We start from the raw sequence: 20,185 nt of genomic DNA on the forward strand, positions 1-20,185 counted from the left end.
ACCATGTGCTGTTGGACAGGCCACGCTGATTTGCAAGGGACGGCTTGCACCTGTCACCCCTGGGATTCCGGATTTTGGCTGAGGCTCTTGCCACCCCCATTGTGCCTTTTTTATGCAAGAATCAGATTCTACACCTATCACCCTAGAACACAGAATAGGAAAAACACTAAGGGTAATGCTGCTCAATGCCAGAAGTCTCAACCTCAAGCTGCACACACTCTACGCCCTTCTCAGTATGGAGAACACTGATGTCTGTGCTGTGACTGAAACCTGGTTCACGGCTTCTGACAGCACCCCGGCACTATCGGGTGTTACCTCATATCATGCGTTCCGGCCCCAAAATCCGGACAACACCAAGAAAGGAGGGTGGGTGTCCATATTCATCAAGGACATCCTCACCTCAAGGTTGGTGGCAACACACGATGCATCGGAGACCATCCAGGTGCAAGTAACCGTAAGCAAGACTGCTCTGCAGTTTGTAGCATGTTACATGCCACCCTCTCAAACTCAGGTACCTCACACAGCTTTCCTGAAAACACTGGAGGGGATAAATGTATCTCCGAACACCATCATACTGGGTGATTCCAACTATCCAAATATAGACTGGGATCACTACTCAAGCCCCAACACTCTAACCCAAAGGTTCCTAGAGTTCATACACTCAAATGCCATGGAACAACTAGTCACCATCCGCACGAGTAGAGACAACATACTAGAACTCATCATCATGAACATGGGGTCACAATGTTCAACACCAGAAGTATACCCATCATTGGTGAGATCAGATCATGAACTAATCTCAGTGGGAGTCCACATCCCACCCCCACCCCAGAGATAAAAGACAACAGTGAAGACCTTCTCAAAAGCCAACTTCACACTTCTGAAGACTGGTGTGGTCTCTTTCAAGGCCCCCAAGCCAGCGGACACCATTACCCAAGCCGCTGTATCACTTACAAATGCCTTCTACCAGCACCTCCAGGACTGCATGGATCAGGCAATCCCAAACAAAACAAAGACTCTTTGTACCACAGGCAAGCATCCAGTCTGGTGGACCCCAGCCATAAACAAGCTCTACAACAAAAGGAAGGAGCTACTACAAGATAGAGCGAAATCCGTAGAAGGGAAGACACCCCTGCTCATTATGAGTAAAACACTGAGTTCCCCCATAAAATCATCCAAGGCAAATTTTGAGAGTAAACCCACTCAGGACTCAAGGGACAATCATGAGGCCTTTTTTACCTATGTTTGACACCTGGGAGGGAACTCCCAGATATGCTCAGAATTAGTTTGAAATGATTAAATATCACTGAACCTACAGACATTGCCAACATACTGGCTGACAGGTTCAGTGCAGATTCCCCCCCCCCCCCCCAACTGGAGGGATATCTATACCAGAGGATTGTAGCCCCCCAAACATCTCAAATGCTGGGGTGAGAACTGCTCTATACAAGGCGGAAAACACTTTATCCATGGGACCAGATGGTGTCCCCGGTTGTGTGCTCCATGAACTCAATGAGGAATTAAACCCGCAGTTAGGGCAGCTGTTTAATCTTAGCCTCACCTCAGGATATGTGCCCAAGGAGTGGCATACAGCAATGGTGGACCCACTTCACAAAGAAGGTGCCTCCACCAAGCCCGGAAACTACCATCCCATCAGCTTGACAAGCCTGGTCTGCTAAGCTATGGAGAGGATCATAATGGGAATCATAAATGAAGACATAGGGGACTTGCAGACGTTGGATCCAACCCAGTTTGGCTTTGTCAAGGGCAGATCATGCCTTTTAAACTTGGTTGACTTTTTCAAGACAGTCACCAAGGCCATTGACGAGGGCAAGGCAGTCCACAGAGCCTACCTTGACCTGGCAAAGGCTTTCGACACAATACCCCACTCGGGTATCATTGAAAACATCACCAGCTTAAATGTGAACCCATACATCACAGGATGGGTTGCAAACTGGCTAAGTGACAGAACACACAGGGTCAAAGTTGCTGGTGCCATGTCACACTCCAAAACTGTCACAAGTGGTGTCCCACAGGGCTCAGTCCTGGGCCCACTTTTGTTCAGCATCTACTTTTCAGAAGTACAAGCAAACACAGGAGGATTATGGCTGACAAAGTTTGAAGATGACTGCAAAGTGGGAACCATAGTTGGAAACCCATCTAACACAGACATCCTTCAGAAGGGTCTCATAGACACGGATAACTGGTGCCAGAGCCATGGCCTTACATTAAACGCTAAAGAATGCATAGTCATACCCTTCGGGAACAACAGGGTTACCCCTAGTTCCCATCTAGGTGGCAATCCTCTAAGCACAGAAGAGGTTATCAGGGACCTGGGCACCCGGGTTGACAGTAATATTTCGTTTGACACTCACATTGCCAGAGTAGTCCTGGGGCAGTTCCTGCTATTAGGACAGTGGTCTGCAGCAAACTATATAGTAGTAGTCAGTTTTAGCCATTGGTATTTGACCATGGCTAATCCATGTTGCTTCTTGTTGTGGTACCAACATGGGTGTGTGGTTATCCATGCCATTTATTGCTAGTCACCCTCATTTTGTAGCTTGTTCCATGTTTTTGCACATGTACATCACTGTATGAGGTGTGACCTGGTAGTGTCAGGGTGCTGATGTGGGCTTTGACCCTGTTTTCTATTACAGCACTGATATCTACATTCTCTATACTGTGTGCGTTTACACTGCACACATTTATACTTCTGGCATTGGGTAGCATTACATCTAGGTTCCTATCCCTTGTGGTACCTATGAGGTAGGTTTGTGCTTTTTGTGGTTTATGATTGGTGAGGGTGGATGTTAGTCGGGTCCTCAGGTGTGCATATGGTACATGGTATTACATTACTTAACACATGGCATTCATGCCTCAGGTGGTGCTGCAGGGCTGCCTCTGTCGGATGCACATACTACACTCCCTGTACATGTTTGGAAGCAGGTTGTGTCATGTTAGGCATCCCTGTTACTATATGAGTGAGTCAGAGCGGTATCAGTCCCAGTGTTCCTACTGACCAAGTGTATGTGCTATCGTTGCCTCTTTGCCAAGGCCAGGGCATACTGGGCATGCCTCCTTCTGCCTACTGGGACAAGGTCAGGTTGTTCCTCCTCCGAGTCACCCTCTGCCTGTGGTGGCCTTAGCAATGGTGGGGGGATGTTAGGCCCAGCCCTGTGCTGGTCCTGCTGCAGCTGTTTCCGTAGGATCATATTATGTAGCATAGCACATATCATGACCATTTGGGTACATGTAGTTGGTGTGTACTGCAAGGCTCCACCAGATGTGTCCAGACACTGGAACCGTGACTTGAGCAGCCCAAACACACGCTCTATGATATTACGTGTTTGTGCGTGTGCCTCATTATGGCGTTCCTGTTTAGGTGTGTGTGCATTTCTGATGGGTGTCATCAGCCACGGCTCAAGTGCATAACCTGCATCCCCCACTAGGTGTCCATGTGGGAAGTCCCCACTGGCAAATGATTGGTACAGCTGCGTCAGATGCCAGATGTGGGAATCGTGGTAGCTCCCAGGGCAGCCAGCACACACATTCATTATTATGCCCTGGGCATCACACACGACCTGGCAGTTGATGGAGGGGTATGCCTTGCGGTTAATGTAGGCTCTACCCCGCTCACCAGCTGGTGCTTTGATGCACGCGTGCAGTCTATTGCACCCAGCACCTCAGGGTATCCCGCTATTTGCTGGAAGAGACGCATATTGCTGGCCACAACCTCACGGTCATTAGGGACATATATGTGATCACTGACATGTGCTGACATGGCATCCAGGAACTGGTGCAGTACCCTGGAGGCTGATGCCTGTGATATCCCCATCATATCACCAGTTGGTCTCTGGAAGGTACCTGTTGCTAGTATTCTTAGGCCAACACATACCTTGGTTTCCACTAGGATGGGTTCCCCTCTGTTGGTTCTGTGTGTGAGATGTGGCCTGCACAGCTCAACAATCTGCTGCAGAAGGTCTCTGTCCACTCTGTAGCGCTCTACTATCTCCAGCTCATGTAACCCATGGTAGGTGACCCTGGGCCTGTATACTCTTCTCCTTCTCCTCACTCTGGGTTGTCTGTCAGCATCTGCATTGTCACCATCCTCAGCAATTCGCCTATGCCTGATTATAACAGCCCCTAGCATTTCTGCTCTGAGTTCAGCTTTTTTCAGTTTTCAATTCTGATAGCTTACTTTCTTGCAGTATCTCTTGTGAGAAACACCCTGCACTGCTGTTTGCAGTGTTTTAAGTGCTGGGTTGGGCTGTTAGTCTGCCTGTGTAATTGCCTGCTTCCAATTGTTATCACCAATTAACTCCAGCAGTATTCCGACAGTTTCCTAGTAATCTGGTTGTTTCCTTTTTCCTCTCTATTTCCTCAGGGGGAGCAATGTGCACACCAGCTTAAGCACGCTCACAGTGGCTTACACGCCAAGACATATCCTTACACGGTGTGGGCTTGGCTGATTCATGTTAAAACGCACGACACAGCCTTACACGCGTGCGCCAGCGCGAAACCGTTGTAAACGGTTTGCAACACGCCCCACCTGTTGAACCTGTTTACACACACGCATTACGCAAGATGCACGTATATCAAGAAACTTTGAGTGTAGGGATAGCATATACCCTCAATTTCTTGACTTTCCTAGTGTTCTGTTGGGACACACCTCCCTCCCTGATGTCTGTCTTTCATCTGTCACCTTACATTGCCCTCCAATCTGGTACATTTGTTTCTATCCTTCCCCCCCGTGATGTCACCTACCTCTTACTCTGTTCCTCCATCTTCTCTAACTCTTACACTACTCAGAAAGTGCTCATTACCTATGTGGCAGTGTGATTCAGTATTGTAACCCTCATTTACATAGGATTTCCTAGTAATGCTTAGTTACATGTCTTACACGGATCTTCCCCCCTTGACAACCACTAAACGGAGGCCATATTGTTTTTGGTCTGCAAGTCCCTCCATTGACATTCCATGTAATACATAAATCCCACAATTGTGGGCTTATAAGCTTCGGTTTTCAGTTTTAGGTAGCGCATCCCGTTTGCGGTGTGCTGCAGTTACACATCATAATCCCACGAAAAAAAAAAAAGTTGTTTAAAATATTTTTGCAACACTTTTTCATGCCAATGGCCACATATTTGGCCATTGGCATGCTTAATGAAACATATGCACCCTTTATTTGGAGCTGACATAGCTCCGTTTTTGATTTTGCAGAAATGTACTCAGTTGTCAGCTGAGTACATTTCTGCAGCTAACACGTCCATTACACGGACTGGTTTCAGCTTCATGGATCGCTCAAATACCTCATTTTCATATCTTTGAGCTGCAAATGAGGTATTGAGCATTTCCACGCCCAGTCCGTGTAAGAGACGTGTTAGCTGTCTCTTACATGGAGGTTTGGGCTGTACCTGAATCGGGAGGCTTACACGGAGGCTTACACTACTCTTGAACTCCGTGTAAGCCTTCCTGAATCTGGCCCATCCTGTCTCTTTCCCACTCCGGAAGTGACTTTACTGGGAAGATGTTTGTACACTATTCAGTGCAGAGCCTTCCTCTCTCAGGTTTATATGAAGATTATCAAATTTCCTTACTAAATTCTCCCAAACAATCACAGCCAGAGAATATCTGAGACTGCTGAGATACATGGCAGCATGCATTTTGATGTTGCCATTGGGATGCCATATTATGGGAGAATTGGTGCTTCAGTGCTTTTACAACTGTTTATATTCCATTTTTGCTGCTTGACTCTTATAATATGTTTATTATTTACCTGCTTAAAGTTGCATCCCAGTGCCTTTCCATTCTCCTTTTTCTGTGTCTGCCCTAGCCAGCACTGAGACATTAAGCTAAAGTTTCTGAAATTATATTCTACCTGTTTCATTGACCTGTCCCTCAGAGTTATAGGACTAACATTCCAGTATTGGCTTTATTTGATTGGATCCTTCTCTAGCTAGTCTGCTTCTTGCAGTTTAAATTGTTTCTTCAACCCTCCCATCATTTTCCTGTTGTGGTTTTAAAAAGCCTGTGTCTCTGGATTCCACCCATTATGGTAATCTGACTTCCAAAGTCACTCTCTCCTCTCTTTCTTTGCTATTGTCTGTTGGGTAAGCTATTTAAGTACTTTTCTTACACATTGTTTTCCATACATCTAGAATACTGAATGCCCACCCAGCAAACCAGGATTGCTCTGGAGAAAACTCTCTTTACTATAAATTGTTTCCTGCTCATTTTCCCAGAGCTCCAGTCTGTTTGGTGCCCTCATCACACTCTGTAAGGGCCCTGTATTAATCCTGGCTCATCATTGGCAGATAAGAGATTCATTTTATTATTTTGTACTTCAGTTAACTGTTTTAGAATGCTACTGCTTTATTTTGTCTATTTGTTGATTTTGTACTTTAAATCATTTTAAAGATCCCTAATACTTCAGATCATCTTGTCTGAGTAGTTTCAATTGTTTTGTGGTAGCATTACACTCTCAAGAAATCTCTTTTGTGTTTTTAACATTAGGAAGATTTGTATAGTCCATCTAGTGGCAGTAGGTGGTGGCCTAGTTTATATAAGTTGGGAAACATAAGAAAGCTCTAAGTGTAGTTGTTTTATTGGCAAGATGGCTTAGAAGCCAGTTTAGTGCCTGTATAAATATAGTGTGTTTATAAGCCACTGCTATTATGCAGCAGTGATTAGTAGTGCCCTATATAGACACACACACCTAGAATCCAAATTTTCCCTGTAAAACCATCTCTGAAACCAGTAACTTGGCACATGTACAGCAGCTATTTGCAGGTTGAGTAGCACAGAGACGCTAGTTTGCATTCCGTTGAATACTTTCCCCTTAAAATTTAGTATTAAGTAGCCTAGTCTAGTCTAAAATCTCAAAAGCACCCTTAGTCAACCCACTATTAACCTGTTGCACACCACACCCTTGTAGCTCACCACATAAAGGACTTGGCATCATGGATAAGCACTTGCCTAATTTCTCTGCAGCCAGTTTGATGGCTATTGTTATTTTGAGACAATATAACAATTGTCTAATATTCACTGACAACCATTTAATCCTCAAACAACCAAATACAGTATGTGACAGATGTATATACAGAATGCCACTGGTGGCAAAGCTCTTGAGTACAAACACTTATAATAACAATCTGGATGTCAGATACTCACATTACACCCACCACACATAATATGCATCCAACAAATAAACCTAATTATACTGAGGCACTTAAATGCAATCTTGTTAAACTCCAAAGACCTCCCAGACATTCTATATGCAAAAAATATCCTCAGCAAAATCATAAGCACTCATCAGTAACAACACCTAATACTGCACATACAGCTACACCCAGTGGAGCCTCAACTACCAAGGCCATAAGGCAAGGCAGTACACTACCCAGGACTATAGTCATAGGGGACTCCATTGCATGACATATTGATGTCCCACTCACCAGCTTGAACAAGAAGAAAATAACAGTCAGTTGCCTCTCAGGGGCCAGGATTCAACAGTATGCATGCACTCAAGTCACTGCACCACAGGTATCAGTGTGATTCAGTCATAGTCCAAGTATGTGTAAATGAAAATGTTTAACAATGATTTAAGAAACCTTTAGACACTGGACCCAACTCTGTTTGGTTTCATCAAAGGTAGGTCATGCCTACTGAATCTGATGGACACCTTTGAGAAGGTCTCCAAGGCAATGGATAAAAGCAAAATTATGAATACGTCCTACCTTGACCTAGTTAAGACATTTGATTCAATACCCCACTCAAGCATTGCAAACAAACACATGGAATTAGGCATAAACCCCTATGTAAGTTGTTAAAATACATATACAGTGTTGTACCTCATATGGTAAAAGATTTTTGGGAGTTCTTAAGAAAATTTCCTGTTGATGCATGGAAAGAAGGTACTATTTTTGTTACAATTGATGTTGTTGACCTCTTTTCATGCATTCCAAAACATGAAGGACTAGAAGCATTTAACAATAGTATTGTCAAATATTCCAACTTCAATTGGGACGAAATTTGTTTAATACTTGAGTTGATGTCCATAGTACTAGATAATAATTACATCTTTTTTAAAGGAGAGTATTTCAAGCAGACTAGGGGTGTTGCTATGGGGGCAGCTTGTGCCCCCATATACGCTAACCTAGTTATGCTTGATTGGGAAGACACTCAATTATTTCCTAGTATATACTTTAAATATATTAAATATTATTCCAGACTTCTGGATGACATGTATATACTATGGGAGGGTGATATGGAAACGCTTCAATCCTTCATTCATTTTCTCAACCATAGTAGTGAATATCTAAAATTTACTTTTACTCATAGCTATGAAGGCGTGGCCTACCTGGATACCTACATTTACCATCAGAGAGGTAAAATTAAATCTTAAATACATCAAAAAAGTACATTTTCCAATAATTATTTAGAGTATAGTAGTTATCACCCAGATAAGGTTTAGTATAATGTCTTTAAAGGATAATGTATTCGAGTTGCCCGGATGACCTCTGATTACGAAAACATGACAGAAGAATTTAATTTTATAATGAATTTATTCCAACAAAGAGGCTATCCCCAAATTATGATGAAAAATATAGCAAATTATATTATTCATGAATGGGATGTCAAATTTAAGCCCCTGTTAGGAGCCGGTATAGGACCACCATCGAACAAAAAATGGAATATAGTAATAATAATACTACGATAGGCTCATATCAAAGATCATGGGCAGGATTCATGAAGGCTTGCATGGAGTGTAAGAGACGTGTAACACTCCATGCAAGCCTCGCGATCCAGGAACAGCCCTAAACTACGTGTAAGAGAACAACTAAAACGTCTCTTACATGGACAGGGCGTGGATATGCTAAATACCTCACTTGCAGCCAAAAGGTATGCAAATGAGGTATATTAGCGATCCATGAAGCAGAAACCAGCCCGTGTAAGAGACGTTTTAGCTGCAGAAATGTACTCAGTTGACAACTAATTACGTTTCTGCAAAAATCACAATGGAGCCATGTCAGCTCCAAATAAAGGGTGCATATGTGTCAGACAGCATGCCAATGGCCAAATATGTGGCCATTGGCAAGGTAGCCCGATGCAAAAATTATAAAAATATATATATTTTTTTTCGGCGATCGCCGATGTTTAAATGCAGCGCAGCCCCGCGCAAATGGGTTGCACTGTATAAACATAAAAAGGAAGGTTATAAACCCACAAATGTGGGTTTTATGCAATACATGGAATGACAATGCAGGGACCAGCAGACCAAAAACAACATGGCCACCGTGTAGTGGTTGCTAAGGGGGGAAGCTGAGTCTAAGACATGTAACTAAGCATTAGTAGGCAATCTCATGTAAATGAGGGTTAGGATACTGAATCCCACAGTCACATAGCAAATGAGCACAGTCTGAGTAGTGTAAGAGATACATAAGGGGGAGGAATAGAGTAGGAGATAGGTGACATCACAGGGGGGAATGGTAGAAAGAAATGCAGTTCATTGGAGGTCAGTGTAACATGACAGATGACAGACACAGATCAGGGAAAGAGGAGTGCCACAAGATAAGCATGGGAAAGTCAAGAAATGGAAGGTGTACACTGTTACTTACACCAAAGTTTCTTGCTGGGTGTGCATGCGCACGTGTGCACGCCATGAAGCGCGAGTAGGGCAGTGTGTGTGCGTGTAAGGCAGACTGAGCATGTGGGAGCGTGTTGGTAGATGTTTAACACTGTTTGCGCTGGTGTGCGCACGTGTAGGGCAGACTGAGCATGTAGGAGCCTGTTGGCAGACTTGTAACACTGTTTGCACTGGTGTGCGCGCATTTTAACCCAAATAGGCAGATCCTGAACCGTGTAAGCATGTGTGCGCGCGTGTAAGCCACTGTGAGCGTGTTTCTGCTGGTATGCACGCTGCTCCCCCCTGAGGAAACAGAAAGGAAAAAGGAAGCAACAGAATTAGTATGAAGCTAGCAGGGAATACTGCTGGAGCTAGCAGGTGAAAACAATTAGAAGCAGGCAATTACACAGGCAGAATAGTAGCCCAGCCCAGCACTTAAAACTCTGCAAACAGCAGTGCAGGATGTTTCTCTCAAGAGACACTGCAAGACAGGAGTAAGCTATTAGAAGTGAAAACTGAAATAGCTGAACTCAGAGCAGAAATGTTAGGGGCTGCCATAGCTGTCATAATGAGACATAGGCGACTTGCTGAGAGTGGTGACAATGCAGATGGTGCCAGACAACCCACAGTGAGGAGATGGAGAAGAGTGTACAGGCCCAGCGTCACCTACCACGGGTTACATGAGCTGGAGATAGTAGAGTGCTATAGAGTGGACAGAGAGCTCCTGAAGCAAATAGTTGAGCTGTGCAGGCCACGCCTCACACACAGAACCAACAGAGGGGAACCCATCCCAGTGGAAACCAAGGTATGTGCTGGCCTAAGAATACTAGCAACAGGTACCTTCCAAAGACCAACTGGTGATATGATGGGGATATCACAGGCATCAGCCACCAGGGTACTGCACCAGTTCCTGGATGCCATGTCAGCACATGTCGGTGATCATGGATATTTCCCCAATGCCCGTGAGGTATTGGCCAGCAATAAGCGTCTCTTCCAGCAAATAGCAGAATATCCTGAGGTAGTGGGTGCAATAGACTGCACGCACATATGCATCAAAGCACCAGCCAGTGAGCGGGGTAGGGCCTACATTAACCTCAAGGGCTTCCCCTCCATCAACTGCCAGGTTGTGTGTGATGCCCGGGGCATAATAATGAATGTGTGTGCTGGCTGCCCTGGGAGCTACCATGATTCCCACATCTGGCATTTGACGCAGCTGTACCAGACATTTGCCAATGGGGACATCCCACATGGACACCTAGTGGGGGATGCAGGTTATGTACTGGAGCCGTGGCTGATGACACCCATCAGAAATGCACACACACCTGAACAGGAACGCCATAATGAGGCACATGCACAAACATGTAATGTAATAGAGCGTGTGTTTGGGCTGCTTAAGTCACGGTTCCGGTGTCTGGACACATCTGGTGGAGCCTTGCAGTACACACCAACTACATGTACCCAAATTGTCATGGTATGTGCTATGCTACATAATATGATCTTGTGAAAACAGCTGCAGCAGGGCCAGCATAGGGCTGGGCCAAACAGCCCCCCACCATTGCCAAGGCCATCAGAGGCAGAGCATGACTCGGAGGAGGAACAACCTGAGCCTGCCCCAGTAGGCAGGAGGCGGCGTGCCCAGTATGCCCTAGCCTTGGCAAAGAGGCAACAAATAGCACATACACTGGCTCAGTAGGAACCCCGGGAATGATACCCCCTCTGACTCACTCAAATAATAACAGGGATGCCTAAAATGACATGACCTGCTCACAAACATGTACAGGGAGTGTAATATGCGCATCTGACAGAGGCAGCCCTGCAGCACCACCTGAGGCATGAATGCCATGTGTTAAGTAATGTAACACCATGTACTATATGCACACCTGAGGACCCTTACTAACATCCACCCTCACCAAGCATGAAGCCACAAAATGACGATGGGATGATCAATTGCAATAACTGGCTGAAGTAATGCAGTTAGTCAAAGGGGAGCCAATGTGTTCCAGCCTGGGAAGACATGCGGAGCATGACATGATGCACCACCTGCTAGGGGTGGTGTGCACCTATCAGTCCAGGCCCCATGGATACTGGCAAAGGCTGTCAGTACCCACAGCATGCCCTGAATAGGTAAGTCTCAAAACACAAACCCACCTTCATAGATACCACAAGGAATAGGAACCTAGATGTAATGCTACCCAATGCCAGAAGTCTAAACAGCAAGATGTGTGCAGTGTAAACGCACACAGTATGGAGAATGTAGATATCAGTCCTGTAATAGAAAACTGGGTCAAGGCTCACATCAGCACCCTAACACTACCAGGTCACACCTCATACTGTGCTGTACAGCCGCAAAACATGGAACAAGCTACAAAAGGAGGGTGACTAGCAATAAATGTCAAGGATAACCACACCCCTATGTTGGTACCACAACAAGAAGCAGCATGGATTAGCCATGATCAAATACCAATGGCTAAAACCGCCTCCCAGTATATAGCCTGCTGCAGACTACTGTCCTAATACCAGGAACTGCATCTGGCCTATGTTGGAATACATGAATATATCAAGCCCCCCAAACCACATTATATTGCTTGACTGAAAATACCCAGACATACACTGGGAGCATTATACTAGCACCAACACAGTAGGAGAAAGTTTCCCAGAATCCATAAACCAAAATGCCCAGGAACAACGTACCACTCCCACAAGAGGGGTAAGCATACTGGATGTGATAATCAGCAACATGTGTACTGGATGGCAAGATGAGAAGTGTATCCCTCACTGGTAAGACCAGACCATAGAGAAATCACACTGGATATACACATCCTGACCCCAGTCCCTGGCCAGAATACCACAGTGAAAAACATGTGTAAAGCATAGGTTGCACCCCTCCAAACCGATGTGGAATCCACGAAAGGCCCTGTGCAAGTGCAGAATATGGGACACACCGCAGAACATGTTATATAGGCATTCCATGAACACAGCCAGGAATGCTTGGAGTATGCAATCACAAATAACAACAAGACACAATGCCATACACGCAGGCATCTGGCATGCTGGATTCCAGCCATTACCAAACCATGCAAGAGAATGAGGAAGCTACTACATGATAGAGCAAACATAAAAAGGGAAGTAATCACTGATCAGTAGTATGGCAATAAAATATGTCCACACATACAATCCACTCAGGCCAGCCACAACAAGTAGAATCTGTGAATCTAGAGGCAATGTGACACCTGGCCCAAGTACACAGACAACCCACAACTCCCCCCAATAAATACAAATATATGTGAGAGATGCAACCATGTATCCAAACCGGAGGTTGAGCTCCCCCAACTCAGTACTATCAAAACTAGTCAGGAGGAGAAGGTAACCACATACACCACAAACCCAGTCCTACATAGACCTATCACAACTGTAAACCAAACACATAAACACAGAAAAACATTCCCGGAGGCTCTAATTGCAAACATACCACAACAACAGAAGCCTCCAAAGCAGATCCCAAGCAACCACAACCTCCAAACATAGCACATGCAACACATAGTACACAAAGCTGGTGTGCCAAACAGTCACAGGCCAGAAGGAGAAACAACATGCCTGATACAGTTGTAATAGGTGTCTGTATAGGCAGATACACTGCTGTCCCACTCACCAGACTGAACAAGGGAAAGGGTACAGTAAGCTGCCTGTAGGCTGCCACAATATGCCACATAACACAAGTACGCAGGTCACCCCAAAGCAAGCAGAAATATGATGCACTCATTGTCCATGCTGGTGTGAATGACCTGAGATGTACCTCCCTGGACTACATGAAAAGAGACATGGATGAGCTCTCTGAGTATGTACCCCAGGCCGGTATGACACTGACCATTTGCAACATCCAACCCTCACCAAGAATGATGCCACAGTACAAACACAGAATGATCATCTTTAACAGGTGGCACAGTTACAGCTGTCAGTCCAAGGGGGTCTAATGTCTGTCTGCTTGAGGTGTCATGCATGACAAGCCATGCTGCTGTTCCAGGGATGGCTTGCACCTGTTACCCCTGGGCGTCTGGATACTGGATAAGGCCTTTGCCACCTCCATAGAGCCGTATGTAGGCAAGGCCAGAAAGACTACCCACCACCCTAGAAAACATAAGTGGTAAGAAACATAAGGGTAATGCTGACCAATGCCAGTTGTGTAAACTGCAGTATGCATGCCCCTGAGGCACTTCCCAGTATGGAGAACATCGATGTCTGTGCAGTGACAGAAGCCTGCTACAAGCCTACTGATAGCACACCAGCACTATCAGGTTATACCACATATCATGCGTTATGGCCCCAACACCTGGACCAAAACATCAAAGGACGGGGAGTATCCATATGCAGCACAGACACCCATACAGCCAGATAACTGACAATGCACAAAGCAGCGGAGACCACCCATGTGCACCTAAGTGTAGTCAAAACTGCTGTACAGTCTGTAGCATGCGACAGACCACACTCACACACAAGAACTCCACCCAGACATCCTGAAGACACTGGACAGTATGAATGTCCCACCAAATACCAGACAAGGTACTCACAAATTACCACATAGGTGGTAAACCATTATGTATGCAAGGAGTAATCAGGGACCTAGGGACACAAGTCGACAGTAATCTGTCATGTGACACTCAGAATGCCAATGTGGCTAGGAAGATTGTCGATATTGGACACCGTATCATGAAAGGATTCACATCTACATCAACAGAGGTCACTGTGCCCCTGTACTGTTCCCTTATCAGACCCATAATCTAGTACAATGGCTCATATGGGATGTACCGTACGTGACACCTGCAGCTGTTCGGAAGACCTCAAAGGTACCCCACCAAGAGGATAAAGGGTGTCAAATATATGTCATATGCTGCCTGGCTGTAGACACCCCAGCTGAATGCAGTCACAGACTGCCTACACAGAGGCATTGTATGTCTGTTCTACAACGCCATGTCCAACACAGGAGTAATGGACATGCTCCACCACAGGAAATCAAAGCCATTGGAGCTGTGAGAGTGACAGATATCAGCCTCAACACATAATGAAATAGGATGTGCTGGAGGGACAGATACATAACCCAGAGGCTCCCCACACCCAGAAACAGGATCCCAATCCATGTTAGGCAGAGCCCCTCACTGACACCCCTCAACAGGAATATTGCCAAGTGGATGGATGATCGTACATGTACACTGGGGGTCTTCACTGTGTCACGACCAGACAGAGGCACAGTAAAGAAAATCATAAATGGCCATAATAGTCACATAGCAAGGGGCGAAAGACACACGCACTCTGGCTTGGCTTACTAATGCCCTAGGGTGGATAGCCTAGTATGAACCCATGAACCTATGAAGATACAAATTGTACAGGACACTAAGGATAATCACAAGGCTTACTTAACTGATGGTAGGAACCATGTTGGGAATCCACAGATATGCTCCGAATCACACAGATATTACAAACAACATACCAAACACACACACATATTGCCAACATACAACCTGACAGGTGCAGTGCAAACCCCCAGAATGCAAAATATCTATCCCAGCAGACTGCTGGTCCCCTGACACTGCAGATTCTGAGGTAACAGCCATCATCTGCAAAGCAAAACACACAGCAGCAAAGGTATGTGATGGTGTCCTGGGCTGAGGCCAACATGGACTCCAAGAATAATGGAATGCCAAATCCCACTACTGCCCAATGTCAGCCTTACCACAGGATATGTACCCAAAGAGCAGTGTACAACAACAGTGGTCCTTCACAACAAATGTGTTGCCTGAATAGATACTGCAAACTACCACCCCAGGATCCTGACAAGCTTGGTCTGCACAGCTATGGAAAGGATCAGTATGTACCGCAGACATAAAGCTATCGTGGACCTACTGATACCGGACCCTACACAGTGTGGCTGTCGTAAGTGCAGATCCTGCCCCTAAACATGTTTGACCCATTTGAAACAGTCATTAAGGTCATTGATGAGGGCAATGTGGTCCACACAGCGTAGCTGGACTGTGCATATGCTTCCAGACAATACCCTACGAGTTCAGTATGGATATGTTCACCAGCTTAAATATATATCCCTATGTCAGTAGAGGGGTTGCAAACCAGACCAAGGACAGAACTGACATGGTCAGACATGCTGCATCCATGTCAGACTACAAAGCAGATATGAGTGGCATCCCACAAGGCTTGGTCCTGGGAACCCCCCCCCCCGTTTTGTATATATGTCCCATAGGTATAGGCCAACATGGAAGGACTGTGACTGAACATGTATGCAGAGGAGTACAAACAGCCCACCATATCCAACCCCCAGCTGACACAAGCAACCCACAAAAGGGCCACCTAGAAACAGACAACTGGAGCCATAGCCATGTCAGCAAGCTAATTGCAGAACTGTGTATAGACAACCACCGTGGATATACAGTAAGTGCCCACAAATTACCACACAGGTGTTAACCCATTATGTACCTAAGATGTAATGAGAGACCTGGGGACACAAGGTGATAGATATCCTGCACTGGACAAACATGTGGCTGTAGTGTTCGCAGAAACATACCATATACCCACCCAATCATGAAGGTTGTCAGATGTAGATAAGGGGAGGTCACTGTGGCTCTGCAGTCATCCTTCATCAGCATCACAATTGACTACAATAGCCCCTGTGGGATATACCTCAGCAGACACCTCCAGCAACTGTAAAGTCCACAACAGTACCCCACCAGGAGTAGCAAAGAGCATGAACAGATGCCATGTGTTGCCTGAGTAAACAAACTGCATCTCCACACACTGCCATACTGCCCAGCCAGAGGCAAGCTGTGCCTGATGTTTGAAGCTATGTCCAAGCTGGAATCAATGAACATGCTGCACCTTGTACAATCTGAATGGCAGCGAGCTATGTACATGAGAGACCTGAACCCCAGCACTGACATACATAGGACAAGCTGTACAGAATGATCCATAACACAGAAGGCACCCCCACTCTTGAGTAAACTCCCGGTGCAAGTTAGCCAGAGAGTCACCTATCGACACCCCTCAAGAGGAATCCCGATGAGTGGATGGGAGATGGTAGGTTAACCCTGTGTATCACTGTTATGTCAGAGGTAGACAGAGGCACAGTATACTAACCATGACATATGTCATGGCAAACTACAGTTACAATGTGTGTCGAAGGACAAACACTCCCTGTGACTAGCATCAGAAATGGCCTAGGGAACATCGCTAGTGTTTGCCAATGTCCACCTATGTTGTGGAATACACTACCAATGTTGGACGAGCCTGGTGTAGGTAGTCCATATCTGAACATAATGAAACATGGTCATATGTGCACAACTGACCCCTACACAGTCTGTTGTGCTCACTATGAAGATGTCAAGCAGTGATAGGACTAAAGCCCAGGATACTGTCCACCACAGTGAAAGTACTGAACCAGTACACTATACGGTACTACAGTGTTAGGTCATTATGAAAGGATGTTGACAACTGTATGCAAAGTATCCCATGCAATCCCTGCAGGCACAGTATAATCCCTGTTGTGGCAGACACGGAGCAGTTGGCCAGTTAGTACACAACATGACACCCAACACACAACCATAAATGTGAGATATTGTTAAAGTTCACACACACCCAAATATGTGGTGGACTTCAGAGTGCAACATATGGAAAGCTCACACTGGGCATGTTCGCACACTTTGATAAATGAGGCATATGTCAGACAACATGTCATGGAAAGGCTGAACTGGGCATGCTCACACACTTAGGCCATATCTCCGTTTAGCAGTTGGCCACACATATCTGGTATTTGTACGTGTCATTCCAGGAACCAGCCACAACACAGCAATCTGCCCAGTGCACACAGTAAATGACTACAGAGACATAAGTGATATAGTGGATCGCCCTCATATTCAAACATCTTCCACAGATACACAAGTTGTTCATAGGAACAGGGAATGCTATGACAATAAAGACCTGCGAACAGTAGAACAGCGCAACAAATATTGTGCATCTGACAATTGAACATATGGGTGTAGAGGTCAATACTAGGCTTGTTGCCCTAGGGAATGACAGCTTAGCCAGAGTGTGCTTGGCATATGCATCCCCAGTACAGTAGGCTACTGTGCCACTGTAAAGTAGATCACATAATGCAATGTGTGAGGCTAGTGAGCTGTGCCTCTGTCAAGCAGGGGCACAGTGGATATCCCAGGGTTTGAATGTGCTAAGCCACAGCCATGTTGTTGGTGTGTGCTGGAAGAGGGTTGCTGAGGACCTCTAACAGTAAGTGGCCATCCATAACAGACTGAGGGGAGCCCTATCTGCATTGTCTGGACAATTCCACTGTCAACATTGTGTTGTGATGATTATGTGGGAATGACGTGTCGTGCCGGAACTGTTCACAGATGTCCCCCCTCTGTGGGCTACAGCTCTGCAATGTATTAGCTCACTCTGTCTGTTGGATGGCTCATATATGGCTGGTGTACACCTGACAGGTGTCTTGTTGTGGAGCAGTCATTGGTATATGTGGGATAGCATGATCAATGCAAACCTTACACATGCTCATAGAATGCAATTGTCAAGGATTATGCAGAGTGGCCATTATAGTCCCCCAGCATGTGTCCTTTGAAGTCGTCCACCCCACTCTTCACAAGTGTAGAGTCTGCTTGTGCTAAATACAGTTTGTGTGCAGTGACAACCTTGCCTGGGGGTGGGGATGGGATATGGATGTCCAGGGAAAGGTGGGTATGGTCAGATATCAACAATGGTGGTCTACCTCTGGTGTGGAACTGTGAGTACCCATGTTGAAGATGGACAGGTGCAATATGTATTCCCCCATGTGGCTGTGGTGTGTGGTTCTGCCATAGCACATGGACCCACAAATTGTAGTGGCTCTAGGGTAAAGTGGTAGAGGCCTGAGTAGTTCTCACACACAATATGCCTGTACCTGATGTTAACAACTGGAATGGTGTATGTGAACACCTGCATTACCCCGGCACTGTTCCCAGGGAAGCTAAGTGTGTGTCCTGGATGTGGGAGTGGTGTTCTGGACTGGTTGTGTTGTGTGTTACAGGTCCTGTGGTCACGAAGCATGGTATAGAACATAACCTGCCAGTGCGATGTGCATATCTGACCCTGACGTAGGTGGCTGCAAATGCATATATATGCTATCCCCCACCTGACAGGTAGTACTAGATGTACATACCTCTGTAGAAATAAAGATGTCAGCACCCTATAAATACTGCAGGTGCAGACCATATGGCCAGTAATTCGGTTAGCGCGCTCTGCTAATGCGTCTCCCTCAAGTGTCATAATATAGGTAGGTAGGAGTACGAACCATGCAATTGCTCAGTGTGTGTGTGTGTGTGTGGGTGAGCGGGGTTGATGTGTGTGCAAGTCTGTGTGAGGAACATGTCCCTTTTGGCAACTGTGAAAGCACTCTACAGGATGCACATTCCCCTATCTAAGCACGGATGATGTCAGCACCCTATAAGTACAGCAGGAGAAGGGAAACGTCCCATTAATTCGAATAGTGTGCTTTGCTAATGCGTCTGTCACGAGTGTCATAACATAGTTAGATAGGGGTTTGAATCCTGCAACTGCCCAGTGTGTGTGGAGGGGGGTTAGTGTGTGTGCAAGTCTGTGTGAGAGAGATGTCCCTTTTGGCAACTGTGAAAGCACTCTACAGGATGCACATTCCCCTATCTAAGCACGGATGATGTCAGCACCCTATAAGTACAGCAGGAGAAGGCAAACCTCCCAGTAATTCAAATAGCATGCTCTGCTAATGTGTCTGTCATGAGTGTCATAGCATAGTTAGGTAGGGGGTTGAATCCTGCAACTGTCAAGTGTGTGTAGAGGGGGGTTAGTGTGTGTGCAAGTCTGCATGAGGAGGATGTCCCTTTTGGCAACTGTGAAAGCACTCTACAGGATGCACTTTCCCCTATCTAAGCACGGATGATGTCAGCACCCTATAAGTACAGCAGGACAAGTAAAACCTCCCAGTAATTTGAATAGTGCGCTCTGCTAATGCATCTGTCATGAGTGTCATAACATAATTAGGTAGGGGTTTAAATCCTGCAACTGCCCAGTGTGTGTGGAGGGGGGTTAGTGTGTGTGCAAGTCTGTGTGAGAGAGATGTCCCTTTTGGCAACTGTGAAAGCACTCTACAGGATGCACATTCCCCTATCTAAGCACGGATGATGTCAGCACCCTATAAGTACTGCAGGAGAAGAAAAACCTCCCAGTAATTTGAATAGCGCACTCTGCTAATGTGTCTATCACTAGTGTCATAACATAGTTAGATCGGGGTTTGAATCCTGCAACTGCCCCGTGTGTGTGGAAGGTGGTTCGTGTGTGTGCAAGTCTGTGTGAGGGAGATGTCCCTTTTGGCAACTGTGAAAGCACTCTACAGTATGCACATTCCCCTGTCTAAGCACGGATGTTGTCAGCACCCTATAAGTACAGCAGGAGAAGGGAAATCTCCCAGTAATTCGAGTAGCGCACTCTGCTAATGCGTCTCTCTCAAGTGTCATAACATAGTTAGGTTGGAATTTGAAACCT

The sequence above is a fragment of the Protopterus annectens genome, chromosome 1.part0 (assembly GCF_019279795.1).
Source record: "Protopterus annectens isolate FY-2018-M chromosome 1.part0, PAN1.0, whole genome shotgun sequence".
In the NCBI taxonomy this organism is placed as follows: domain Eukaryota; kingdom Metazoa; phylum Chordata; order Ceratodontiformes; family Protopteridae; genus Protopterus; species Protopterus annectens.